Source organism: Zingiber officinale, chromosome 2B, assembly GCF_018446385.1.
Source record: "Zingiber officinale cultivar Zhangliang chromosome 2B, Zo_v1.1, whole genome shotgun sequence".
Classification (NCBI taxonomy): domain Eukaryota; kingdom Viridiplantae; phylum Streptophyta; class Magnoliopsida; order Zingiberales; family Zingiberaceae; genus Zingiber; species Zingiber officinale.
This window is the reverse complement of record NC_055989.1, coordinates 21,972,010-21,984,297: the sequence shown is the minus strand read 5'-3', so window position 1 is coordinate 21,984,297 and position 12,288 is coordinate 21,972,010. Positions and strand designations below refer to the sequence as shown.

The 12,288-nt window shown below is 36.7% G+C and overlaps 1 pseudogene; it reads right to left on the bottom strand.

Annotated features, from left to right (window-relative positions):
• Window positions 1–1,086: 1,086 nt before the first annotated feature.
• Window positions 1,087–1,198, bottom strand: LOC122049961 (annotated as a pseudogene).
• Between the last annotated feature and the right edge of the window lie 11,090 nt (window positions 1,199–12,288).

Below are 12,288 nucleotides of genomic sequence, written 5' to 3'. Positions count from 1 at the left end.
TCGACAATCTTCTGCAAATGAAGGACAATTGAGGAATAAGATTTGGTAGATTATTTACATTGAATAATATTATAAAGAAACCAAAACTCCTAAAACACCCTTATATCATAGCCCTCATTCCTACTTTTATGTTTTACTTTTCATAGTTGCAGTTAGTTTTACAAATCGATTGATTAGTTGTTTAGCTAATTCGTGTTGAGATATCTTTAGTGGTTATAACCAGTCCCTATGGGTACGATATCTTTCTTTATTACTGATGACGTATCCGTACACTTGCGGAACGTTAACAAGTTTTTGGCGTCGTTGCTGGGGACTGCGCTATAACATTAGAGATTATCAATTGAGTTAGACTAAACATAATTTTTCTTTTCTTTTCATTAGCATAATTATAACTAGTCTTTAGAATTCTATTTTCATAGTTTTTGCATATCTTTCTACTTCTTGACAATTTATTTTGTTACAATTCTAATTCTAATTCTAACTTTTCATTCTTGATTTCTAGCATTCTAGTCTAGTTTTTCTCTATTTTTTTCCTTTGATCTAACTTTTCTTTTTCTTTCTTATTTGCTTTTGAACAAATATATTTTGAAATCTTATTCTTGTGTATGCAAAGATCTAACTTTGCAGGAGAACTTCTTCCTCTAGACCCCGAAATAGACAGAACATTTCATAGAAGAAGAACTTCACAAAGACATCAAGAAGAACAAGAACATTCTAGCATGGCAAATAGACCATTAAAGGATTATGCAACACCTTTTGCTAGAGGGTTTCGATCTAGCATTTCAAGACCTTCTGTTGAAGTAAATAATTTTGAGATCAAACTGGCTATTATTTCTATGGTGTAGCATAATCAGTTTGGTGAAGGACCGCCTGAGGACCCAAATCAACACTTGGAGGTCTTCTATGAGATATGCGGAACAATGAAAATGAATGGTGTTCCTTCTGAAGCAGTGCATTTATTATTATTTGGGTTTTCTTTAAGAGACAGAGCTAAGCAATGGCTAAACTCTTTAGCTCCAAATAGCATCACCACATGGGAACAATGCGAGCAACAATTTCTGAATAAATTCTAGCCACCTAGTAAAATGGCTCATATGAGGAATCTCATTGCAAGTTTTAAACAAGATGACTCAGAATCTTTATTTGAAACTTGGGATAGATATAATAATATGCTCAGACAATGCCCACATCATGGCTTGGAGAAGTGGTTAGTGTTGCACACATTCTATAATGGCATCAATTATCATACTAAGGTCTCCCTAGATTTAGCTGCTAGAGGGGCACTCATGAATAAAAGCCTGGATGAAGCTGAGGAAATAATTGAAAGTGTAGCACAAAATCATCATCAATGGGCAAATGAGAGAAGTGGTGGCTATTCTTGTGTAAACCCAACAAAAGCGTCAGGAAAGTTCGATGTTGATGCAGTCACTTTAATGGCTACAAAACTAGATTCTCTTACAAAGAAATTAGAAAGCATGGGAACTAATTCAAATACGGTCAATGCCATTGTATCTACTTGTGAAGTATGTGGAAGTTCTGACCACTCTAGTGACTCATGTCCTTTGGGAGCTATCTCTGCACAAATCAATCAATTGGAGCAATGTGATGCAATCATGGGTCTTAATCAGAGACAGAACAACCCGTACTCAAGTACATACAACCCTGAATGGAAAAGTCATCCGAATTTTTCTTATAAAAATAATCAAGAGCAAGGACCATCTATGGGGGAAAGACCTAATTTTCAGTCTGGGCAGCAGAATTTTCAACAACAACAATCTTTTCAAGGCTTTCCAATGTCTAAAATTGAAAAGATGTTTGAAGAAATTATCTCAAATCAGAATGAAATGAAGCAAGATATTTTGAGGCTTACTCAGAGAATGGATAATTCTGAAAAACATTAAAAGATTCAGGATAGTCAAATTGCCCAATTAGCTTCTTCATCTTCCAGAGCACCAGGACAACTTCCTGGAAAACCTAATGTTAATCCTATGGAGCACTACAATCGAATTGAACTTAGGAGCGGACGGACCTTGGGAGATCCCCAAGTGACTGCTCAAAAAGGGATGAACTTTGAAGAAGAGCTTTCTCCTTCAACACAAGAACCTAACGAGGTTCGAGAAGATCGAGGAGAGTACCGCCAAGGTTGAAAAGACTCTTCCACTTTACTTACAAAGTCAAGTAGTTCCTTTTCATCAAAGACTTGTTATGCTCAAGAAGGATGAAGAATTTGGAAAATTCTTGGAGAAAGTTTAAGAGATATGTGTTGAAGTTCCTCTCATTGATGCAATATTACAAATGCCCAAGTTTGCCAAATTCTTGAAGGACATCATGTCAAGTAAGAGAAGAAGAGGAGACATAGAGTGTTGGATTTTTCGGGACGTAAAAACCATTTTTTGCGTTGCGGAAACCCTGAAACCCCGCCACCGGATCCGTGGGAAGAAATAAAATTTACGTAAAACTTCGAGTACGAGTTTCTAGCCTAGATCTAAACTAGATCTACAAAGGAGAAGATCTTTACCCTTGATACGATGCCCTTCGCTAATCCCGCTCGTCCAAGGTTCGCCGGATCTCGAGAGTATCAAAGTAGATACTCCTCTATGTGTATCCACACAAGCAAGAGATGGAGAAACCAAACAAAAGGTGTGCTAGCACCTTTGAAAGGTTCAGACAAGGTGGAGGAGAGGGAGAGAAGAGAGAGCTTGAGGAAGAAGATGAGAGTTACACAAAAGAAATGAAAACTCACCCCATGAATGAATGGCCGGCCACATAAATGAGGTTAATAACCTCCATGGAATACCAAGAGTCACAACTCTTGGTAACTCCCATGAGGTGGCTCCCACTTAAGCAATCATGATGATGTGGAGCATCATCATTGGCCCACTCTTTGCCAACTCACCAATGAGGTGGCAAATGGTCAAGTCAAACTTGACCTTTCATCTTCCTCTCAAGTCAAGTCAAACTTGACCACTTCTCTCCCATGGTTGATCAAATCTAATCATTGGTTCAAGTCAATTTTAATTTAATGAATCTCTATTCATTGAATTAAATTGACTCAATGAGTCTAAGTCCAAATTAGACTCATCTAACACATGAACCAAATTGAGTCCAACTCAATTAGTCTAATTTGGATTACTCTTAATCCAATTTGGTTCATCACATGGACCTAATCCTTTAGGTTCATCAAATGAACCTAATCTCCATCTAATTACCCTTTGTGTGTGACCCTATAGGTTCTTATAACATTGGCAATGCTCCTAAACCCATTTAGAAGCATAAGTAATGAGCGGTATCTAGCAACACATCATTACTACCCAAGTTATAAGAATGTTGAGATCCAACATCACCTTGTGACTACTAATTGTGACTCTTCACAATATATGACAAGTGTCCTTCTATCCTTGACATCTAGATTGATCAATGTGAGGCATAGACCGTGTCATCCTCTAATCAATCTAAATCTTGAATCCCAAGTAGACTCACTCAATCAAATGAGCTCAACATCTCATATTGACTCATTTGGGCATGGTCATGCACTTAGTGGTCTCACTCTATCAAGAATATCGACGTCACTCCCGTCATATAGGAGGGATAGATCCCATGTACATTACTCACATCCCTCCACATAATTTGTTACATACCCAGTAATCGCCTTTATAGTCCACCCAGTTACGGGTGATGCTTGACGAAGAAAAAGTATGAAACTCCTTATGTAGGGAACCATGGTGACTTCAGGTCCAATGACTAATAGTCATACTAATAGCCACATGAGAAAGTATATGACACTCATATAACGATCCATGATACTTTCTCATGGCGGGTCATTCAGTATATATTCTCCAATGCATGCCCATGTATTAACTTGATATCTCTATATCCATGACTTTTGAGATCAAGTCATCGAGTTGACCTACATGCTAGTCTCGTCGTATTAACATTGTCCCTGAATGTTAATACTTGACTAGGAATGATTAAGAGTAGTATTCCCTATATCATCTCACTATCGATTCAACCAATCGATTGATATAGGTAAGAACGTTCTACTCAAGGACGCTATTATACTTAGTTATTTAGCACCAATACAAGTAAGTATAATAACCATAAACAAATGCCTTTATATATAAGAAATATGATACAACGAGTCCATACAACAATCATTAAATGATTGGCTCTAGGGCTCTAATTAACAATCTCCCACTAGCACTAGTGCCAATCAGTATAAGCTCTAAGGCCCAATGATCTAGTGTAACCATCATGCTTTCTCTGTGCCAAAGCCTTGGTCAAGGGATCTGCGATGTTAGCCTCAGTGGGTACTCTGCAAATCTTCACATCTCCTCTATCGATGATCTCTCGAATGAGATGGAAGCGCCGTAGTATGTGTTTGGTCCGCTGGTGTGAGCGAGGTTCCTTAGCCTGTGCTATTGCTCGATTGTTGTCACAATAGAGCTCTTTGGGATCAGCTATGCAAGGAACCACCCTAAGCTCAGTAATGAACTTGCGGATCCAAACTGCCTCCTTTGCTGCTTCTGATGCAGCAATATACTTGGCCTCTGTTGTAGAATCAGCGACTGTGTCCTACTTCGAACTCTTCCAGCTCACAGCACCACCATTTATGCAAAACACGAACCCTGACTACGATCAATAGTCATCCTGATCAGTTTGGAAGCTAGCATCACTGTAACCCTTTACAGCTAGCTCATCATCGCCTCCATATATCAAGAAATATTCTTTAGTCCTTCTCAAGTACTTAAGAATATTCTTGACTGCTATCCAGTGACTTTCACTTGGATCTGACTGGTATCTGCTCATCATGCTCAAAGCATACGAGACATCAGGACGAGTACATAGCATGGTGTACATGATAGATCCTATGGCTGAAGCATAAGGGATCTGATCCATGCGGTCTCTCTCCTCTCTAGAAGAGGGACTCTGAGTCTTCGAAAGACTCACACCATGTGACATCGGCAGAAATCCCTTCTTGGAGTTCTACATGGCAAACCGGAGTAATACCTTGTCAATGTATGTACTCTGACTTAAGCCAAGCAATCTCATAGATCCATCTCTATAGATCTGTATGCCTAGAATGCGGGATGCTTCACCTAAGTCCTTCATTGAGAAACAAGTCCCTAGCCAAGTCTTTACAGACTTCAGTAAAGGGATGCCTTTCCCAATGAGTAGTATGTCATCCACATACAATATAAGGAAGATAACTATGTTCCCTACAACCTTCTTGTAGACACAAGGTTCATCTTCATTCTTGATGAAACCAAACTGTTTGATTGCATCATTGAATAGAAGATTCCAGCTCCGAGATGCTTGCTTTAGACCATAAATGGACCTATGCAGCTTGTATACTCCGCCAGTATGCTGTGGATCCACAAAACCCTCAGGTTGTGTCATGTACATATCCTCGAGCAGGTTTCCATTCAGAAACATGATTTTGACATCCATCTGCTAGATCTCATAATCGTGGTACGCTGCAATAGCAAGCATGATCCGAATGGACTTAAACATCGCTACTGGAGAAAAGGTTTCATCATAGTCAATACCATGAATTTGCTTGAAACCTTTAGCTACCAAGCGACCCTTATAAATAAGTCCATCCATGTCAGTCTTTCTCTTAAAGACCCACTTACACCCAATGGGTTTGACCCCTTCAGGTGAATCTGTAACGCCCGCCCTCCCTGCTAACCCTAAGGGACAGGGCTACGATACTCTATGTACAAATAACAACGAAAGACTTAAAATAATTTTCTTAGTTTCATAAAAACTTTTCTTTTGTTTTTCTTTTCATCAAAACCGAATTACACTATCATGGCCTCAATAACATGATATCAAAATTACTAGAAACATAACATCAAGTCACACATAAGGTACTACAATTCATGATACCAAAGCGTAGTTCTTTAAAAGTTTTTAAAGCATGTTCTTATTTGGTTGCCTACCCACTGCCACACACATCTCCTTGCCCCTTCTGCTGCTCCTCTAGCTCATCCAGCTTTTTCCTTTATCTGTGGTACAAGGACAGTAAGCTGTGAGCACTCATGGCTCAGTAAGTTCCTTTCCTACTCACTATAACCGAAAATCATAGTATAATCAAAGAATGTCTCAACATGGCATCATTTCAATTAGTCATGACATAATGTAACATACTCTTTTAAGCATATCATGCAACATGAAGAAATCATAACTAGTCATGGCATATCATAGCGTAAGCATAGCATGAAGCATAACATAATCTTATCTAACCATGGCGTATCATCATAAGGAGTCATGGCAAATCATACACATGGACATATCATGAAACATAACATAATCATATCTAACCATGGCATATCATAAATCATCATAAGGTATATGCAATATGATTTTGGAAAACATGTATCCGAAAAATATGTGTATGTCTCATGACCTTTAAAACCATTTCTTCTTACATATATATATACTTGAACATAATCTCAACTTAAAGGGGATCCCGGCTATGTACCACTTACATATTGCGCGCAACCTATGTAGGTCCAAGGTAGCAAGTCTTGAACCATACAAGGCAAACATACTAGGCCCGAGTCTTACTCCATCGACCTAGGGGCGCACATAGGAGCTCATCCCTAACGAGGCCCGAGTCTTATTCCATCGACCCCGGGGCGCTTATGGAGCCCACCCTTGGTACAAGCCATATAAAGTAAAGTACATGTCATACTTATACATATCATACATCATAAAAGCATGCATCACTTAGGCACACATCATATCATAAAAGTATGCATCACTTAGGCATACATCATGTCATAAAAGTATGCATCACTTAGGCATACATCATATCATAAAGGTATGCATCACTTAGGCATACATCATGTCATAAAGGTATGAATCACTTAGGCATACATCATACCATAAAAAAAAATATGCATCACTTAGGCATACATAATATCATAACAATATGCATCACTTAGGCATAGATCATAAAAACATGCATATTTTAAGCATAAAGCATATCATCAAGCATGCATAATTTAACCACATAGCATATCATGAAAGCATGCATATTTTAAGCACTTAACATAGCATCAAAGCATGCATAATTTAACCACATATCATAACATAAAGCATGCATATCTTAAGCACTTAACATAGCATCAAAGCATGCATAATTTAACCACATATCATAACATAAAGCATGCATATTTTAAACTCATATCATATCATCAAAGCATGCATAATTTTCCCACATATCATAACATAAAGCATGCATATTCTAAACTCATAACATATCGTAGAAATTCTCATCTTGTATAGCTCACAAGCATACATGTCTAAGCATAAAAGTGTATCATGTGCTCATCCAATCATAAGGAACAATGTAACATGATTAACTTGGGTACTAAGCTTCCTAATCCCTTGGGTTCTTATCTTGGCCGAAACCCTCTTAGGTGCCAATTTAGGTTTTAAACAACATCCAAGCATGTAGAACCTAATTCATCCACATATCATTTTCATAGGAAGTATTATAAACAAGATTTACTTGGACTCTAAGTTCTCCAAGTCCTTGAACCTCATTTGGCCGAACCTTAACAAATGTGAAACAAGGTTCTAAATGACATAAAGCATGGAAACCTTAACCATATTTATAGCATTTGTTTCAAGGAATATGGTAAGCACAATTGAGTTAGTTCCTAACTCCTTTAAGCCCTTAAAATTATGTCTTGGCCGAAACTTACAAGTACTCATTTAGGGTTTCAAGCAAGCATACAAGCATGTGAACTTACTCTAACATCATGTATAAATTCATAAGTGGCCTCATACAAGTAGTCATGGCCGAAACTTCCCTTAGAATCAATTTAGGTCACTAACAACATATAGCATGTAAATTTTAGCTTTCTACATTTCATATTTCAAGGAGAGTGACATAAGCATGTTCAAGTAAGTTCTAGGGTTTGTAAAGCATGTATTCCCTTCATGGCCGAGACTCAAAGGTGTCCACTTGAATCATAGTTAAATATATAAGCATGTGAACACAATCGACATGTTATCTCAATTTCATAAGAAGCATATTTAACACATGAGGTATAAATTTTAAGGTGTAACAAAGGTGTAACACCCACGAAGCTTTTAAGATAAATATGAGAATGATGAATTTACCTTAGAAAAATATTAGTAGAATGTTGAACCAAAAAGAAATAAAAAGAAATAAAAATAGGGAATGGTCAAGGATTGAACCTTGAACCTCTCATGATGTAAATGATAGGATTAAGGGGTAATAACCATTTGGGATAGGAATAATATATTGATAGAAAAGGAGGGAAACTCATGATAAGGGTGAGAGTAAAAGCTAGCCAAAAGAAAATAAGAAAAGAGCAAGAGAAAGGCAACTTGCCTTCCTTCTTTTCTCTCCCTCTTCTTCTTCTTTTGTCGTGACATAAAGAAGGGAATTAAGGGGATTCATTCCCCCTTGTTTCATCATGAATGATGAGAACAAATAAATAAATAAAATAAAAATAAAAATGAAAAAAAAGGGGCTAAGGGAGAAGGAAAGCAAAAACCAATTTTGCTACCTCTTCCCCCTTAACATAAAAGAGAGTATGTAAAGAGAAGATTTTATTTTTCTCTCATTTCTCTCATTCTCTCCTCTCCATCACCGAGAACCTCAGCCCCCTCTCCTCCATTTTTGGCTCCCAAAAAAACAAGGTTCCTCCTAGAATACAAGGAAGGCTACCAAGGGAAATCAAAGGAGGAGAACAAGAAGAAGAGACCTCTTCTTCCATTACCACACTTTAGAACCACAAGAGAAAAGGATGTAAGCTTCCCCTCACCTGTGGTACAAGGGATTTTAATGTGTTTTTGGATTTTATGAGGATTTTAAAACCTATAAACAAAGTTGTGAAAATTCGGCCAAAGAAAGGACTTGTTGATCCTAGGAATGTTTAATATAAGCTTTGATTCATGATAAGTTTTATATGCTTTGTAAGAAGGTTTTCTCTCATATTTTAATATATATGTGATGTTGGATTAGGGATGTATCTAACCCTAGAGTTTCGGCCAAAAAGGTTTTGTAAGGGCTAGGGAATTTAATTGTTTACCTAACTTGCACAAAACCCTCTAAATAAATGGTTAAGGATCCATTATCATTTTCATACTTGAAGGTTACTTGGAACCAAAAGTATCCCACTCACAAGTTTCGGCCAAGGAAGGGTTTAGGGTTAGGAGGACCTTGAATTTAAACTTACCATGTTTATATGATAGAATATAGAGTTTCTCAAAGAGTTGCATGCTTGTATGTTGATAGAAACTCATGAACATCATTTCTAAAGTTTTAGCCATGGTAAGGTGGATGCTATAGAATAGCTTAAACAGATTTTTAACATGCTCAAAACTTCCATGACAATAAGATATGAAAGTTTTTTTATGCTCCCATGCTTAATTAGAGTATAGGAAAATTGGTGGCATGATATATGTTAATTAAGACCACAAGGGTCCTAACTTGTTTGTGAACCAAACTTGTAAGTATAGTTTCTTTAATATTTTTGCCATGAAACTTGTTTAGGTTTTCCATACCTTAGGCCACCTAAAACCTAGTTTAAAGACTTGAAAGGTTTCGGCCAAACATATGCTATGAGATAAAAGAAAGGAAAAACCTAGGAAACCTAAAACACAACTTGAATGTATGCTTATAGTGCTTGACTTTTATACATGTTATGAAATGTGTTATGACTTTCTATGCTTTTATGCCATTTGAAAAAATACCATGCTTGATGAGGTTCGGCCATGTAGGGTTTAAAGACCTAGAAACCTTAAAATTTAGACCTCATGTGTTAAAAATGTTTCTTATGAAATTGAGATAACATGTTGATTGTGTTCACATGCTTATATATTTAACTATGATTCAAGTGGACACCTTTGAGTCTCGGCCATGAAGGGAATACAAGCTTTAGAAACCCTAGAACTTACTTGAACATGCCCATGTCACTCTCCATGAAATATGAAATGTAGAAAGCTAAAATTTACATGCTATATGTTGTTAGTGACCTAAATTGATGCTAAGGGAAGTTTCGGCCATGACTACTTGTATGAGGCCACTTATGAATTTATACATGATGTTAGAGTAAGTTTACATGCTTGTATGCTTGCTTGAAACCCTAAAGGAGTACTTGTAAGTTTCGGCCAAGACATAATTTTAAGGGCTTAAAGGAGTTAGGAACTAACTCAATTGTGCTTACCATATTCCTTGAAACAAATGCTATAAATATGGTTAAGGTTTCCATGCTTTATCTCATTTAGAACCTTTTTTCTCATTTGTTAAGGTTCGGCCAAATGAGGTTCAAGGACTTGGAGAACTTAGAGTCCAAGTAAATCTTGTTTATAATACTTCCTATGAAAATGATATGTGGATGAATTAGGTTCTACATGCTTGGATGTTGTTTAAAACCTAAATTGACACCTAAGAGGGTTTCGGCCAAGATAAGAATCCAAGGGATTAGGAAGCTTAGTACCCAAGTTAATCATGTTACATTGTTCCTTATGATTGGATGAGCACATGATACACTTTTATGCTTAGACATGTATGCTTGTGAGCTATACAAGATGAGAATTTCTACGATATGTTATGAGTTTAGAATATGCATGCTTTATGTTATGATATGTGGGATAATTATGCATGCTTTGATGGTATGATATGAGTTTAAAAATATGCATGCTTTATGTTATGATATGTGGTTAAATTATGCATGCTTTGATGCTATGTTAAGTGCTTAAGATATGCATGCTTTATGTTATTATATGTGGGAAAATTATGCATGCTTTGATGATATGATATGAGTTTAAAAATATGCATGCTTTATGTTATGATATGTGGTTAAATTATGCATGCTTTGATGCTATGTTAAGTGCTTAAGATATTCATGTTTTATGTTATGATATGTGGTTAAATTATGCATGCTTTGATGCGATGTTAAGTGCTTAAAATATGCATGCTTTCATGATATGCTCTGTGGTTAAATTATGCATACTTGATGATATGCTTTATGCTTAAAATATGCATGTTTTATGATCTATGCCTAAGTGATGCATATTGTTATGATATGATGTATGCCTAAGTGATGCATATTTTGATGGTAGATGTATGCCTAAGTGATGCATACCTTTATGACATGATGTATGCCTAAGTGATGCATACCTTTATGATATGATGTATGCCTAAGTGATGCATACTTTTATGACATGATGTATGCCTAAGTGATGCATACTTTTATGATATGATGTCTGCCTAAGTGATGCATGCTTTTATGATGTATGATATGTATAAGTATGACATGACTTTACTTTAAATGGCTTGTACCAAGGGTGGGCTCCATAAGCGCCCCGGGGTCGATGGAATAAGACTCGGGCCTCGTTAGGGATGGGCTCCTAAGTGCCCCTAGGTCGATGGAGTAATACTCGGGCCTAGTATGTTTGCCTTGTATGGTTCAAGACTTGCTACCTTGGACCTACATAGGTTGCGCGCAATATGTGAGTGGTACATAGCTGGGATCCCCTTTAAGTTGAGATTATGTTCAAGTATATATATGTAAGAAGAAATGGTTTTAAAGGTCATGAGACATACACATGTTTTTCGGATACATGTTTTCCAAAATCATATTGCATATACCTTATGATGATTTATGATATGCCATGGTTAGATATGATTATGTTATGTTTCATGATATGTCCATGTGTATGATATGCCATGACTCCTTATATTGATATGCCATGGTTAGATAAGATTATGTTATGCTTCATGCTATGTTTACGCTATGATATGCCATGACTAGTTATGATTTCTTCATGTTGCATGATATGCTTAAAAGAGTATGTTACATTATGTCATGACTAATTGAAATGATGCCATGTTGAGACATTCTTTGATTATACTATGATTTTCGGTTTTAGTGAGTAGGAAAGGAACTTACTGAGCCATGAGTGCTCACAGCTTACTGTCCTTGTACCACAGATAAAGGAAAAAGTTGGATGAGCTAGAGGAGCAGTAGGAGAGGCAAGGAGATGTGTGTGGCAGTGGCTAGGCAACCAAATAAGAACCTGCTTTAAAAACTTTTAAAGAACTACGCTTTGGTATCATGAATTGTAGTACCTTATGTGTGACTTGATGTTATGTTTCTACTAATTTTGATATCATTTTATTGAGGCCATGATAGTGTAGTTCGATTTTGATGAAAAGAAAAACAAAAGAAAAGTTTTTATGAAACTAAGAAAATTATTTAAGTCTTCCGCTGTGATTTGTACATAGAGTATCGTAGCTCC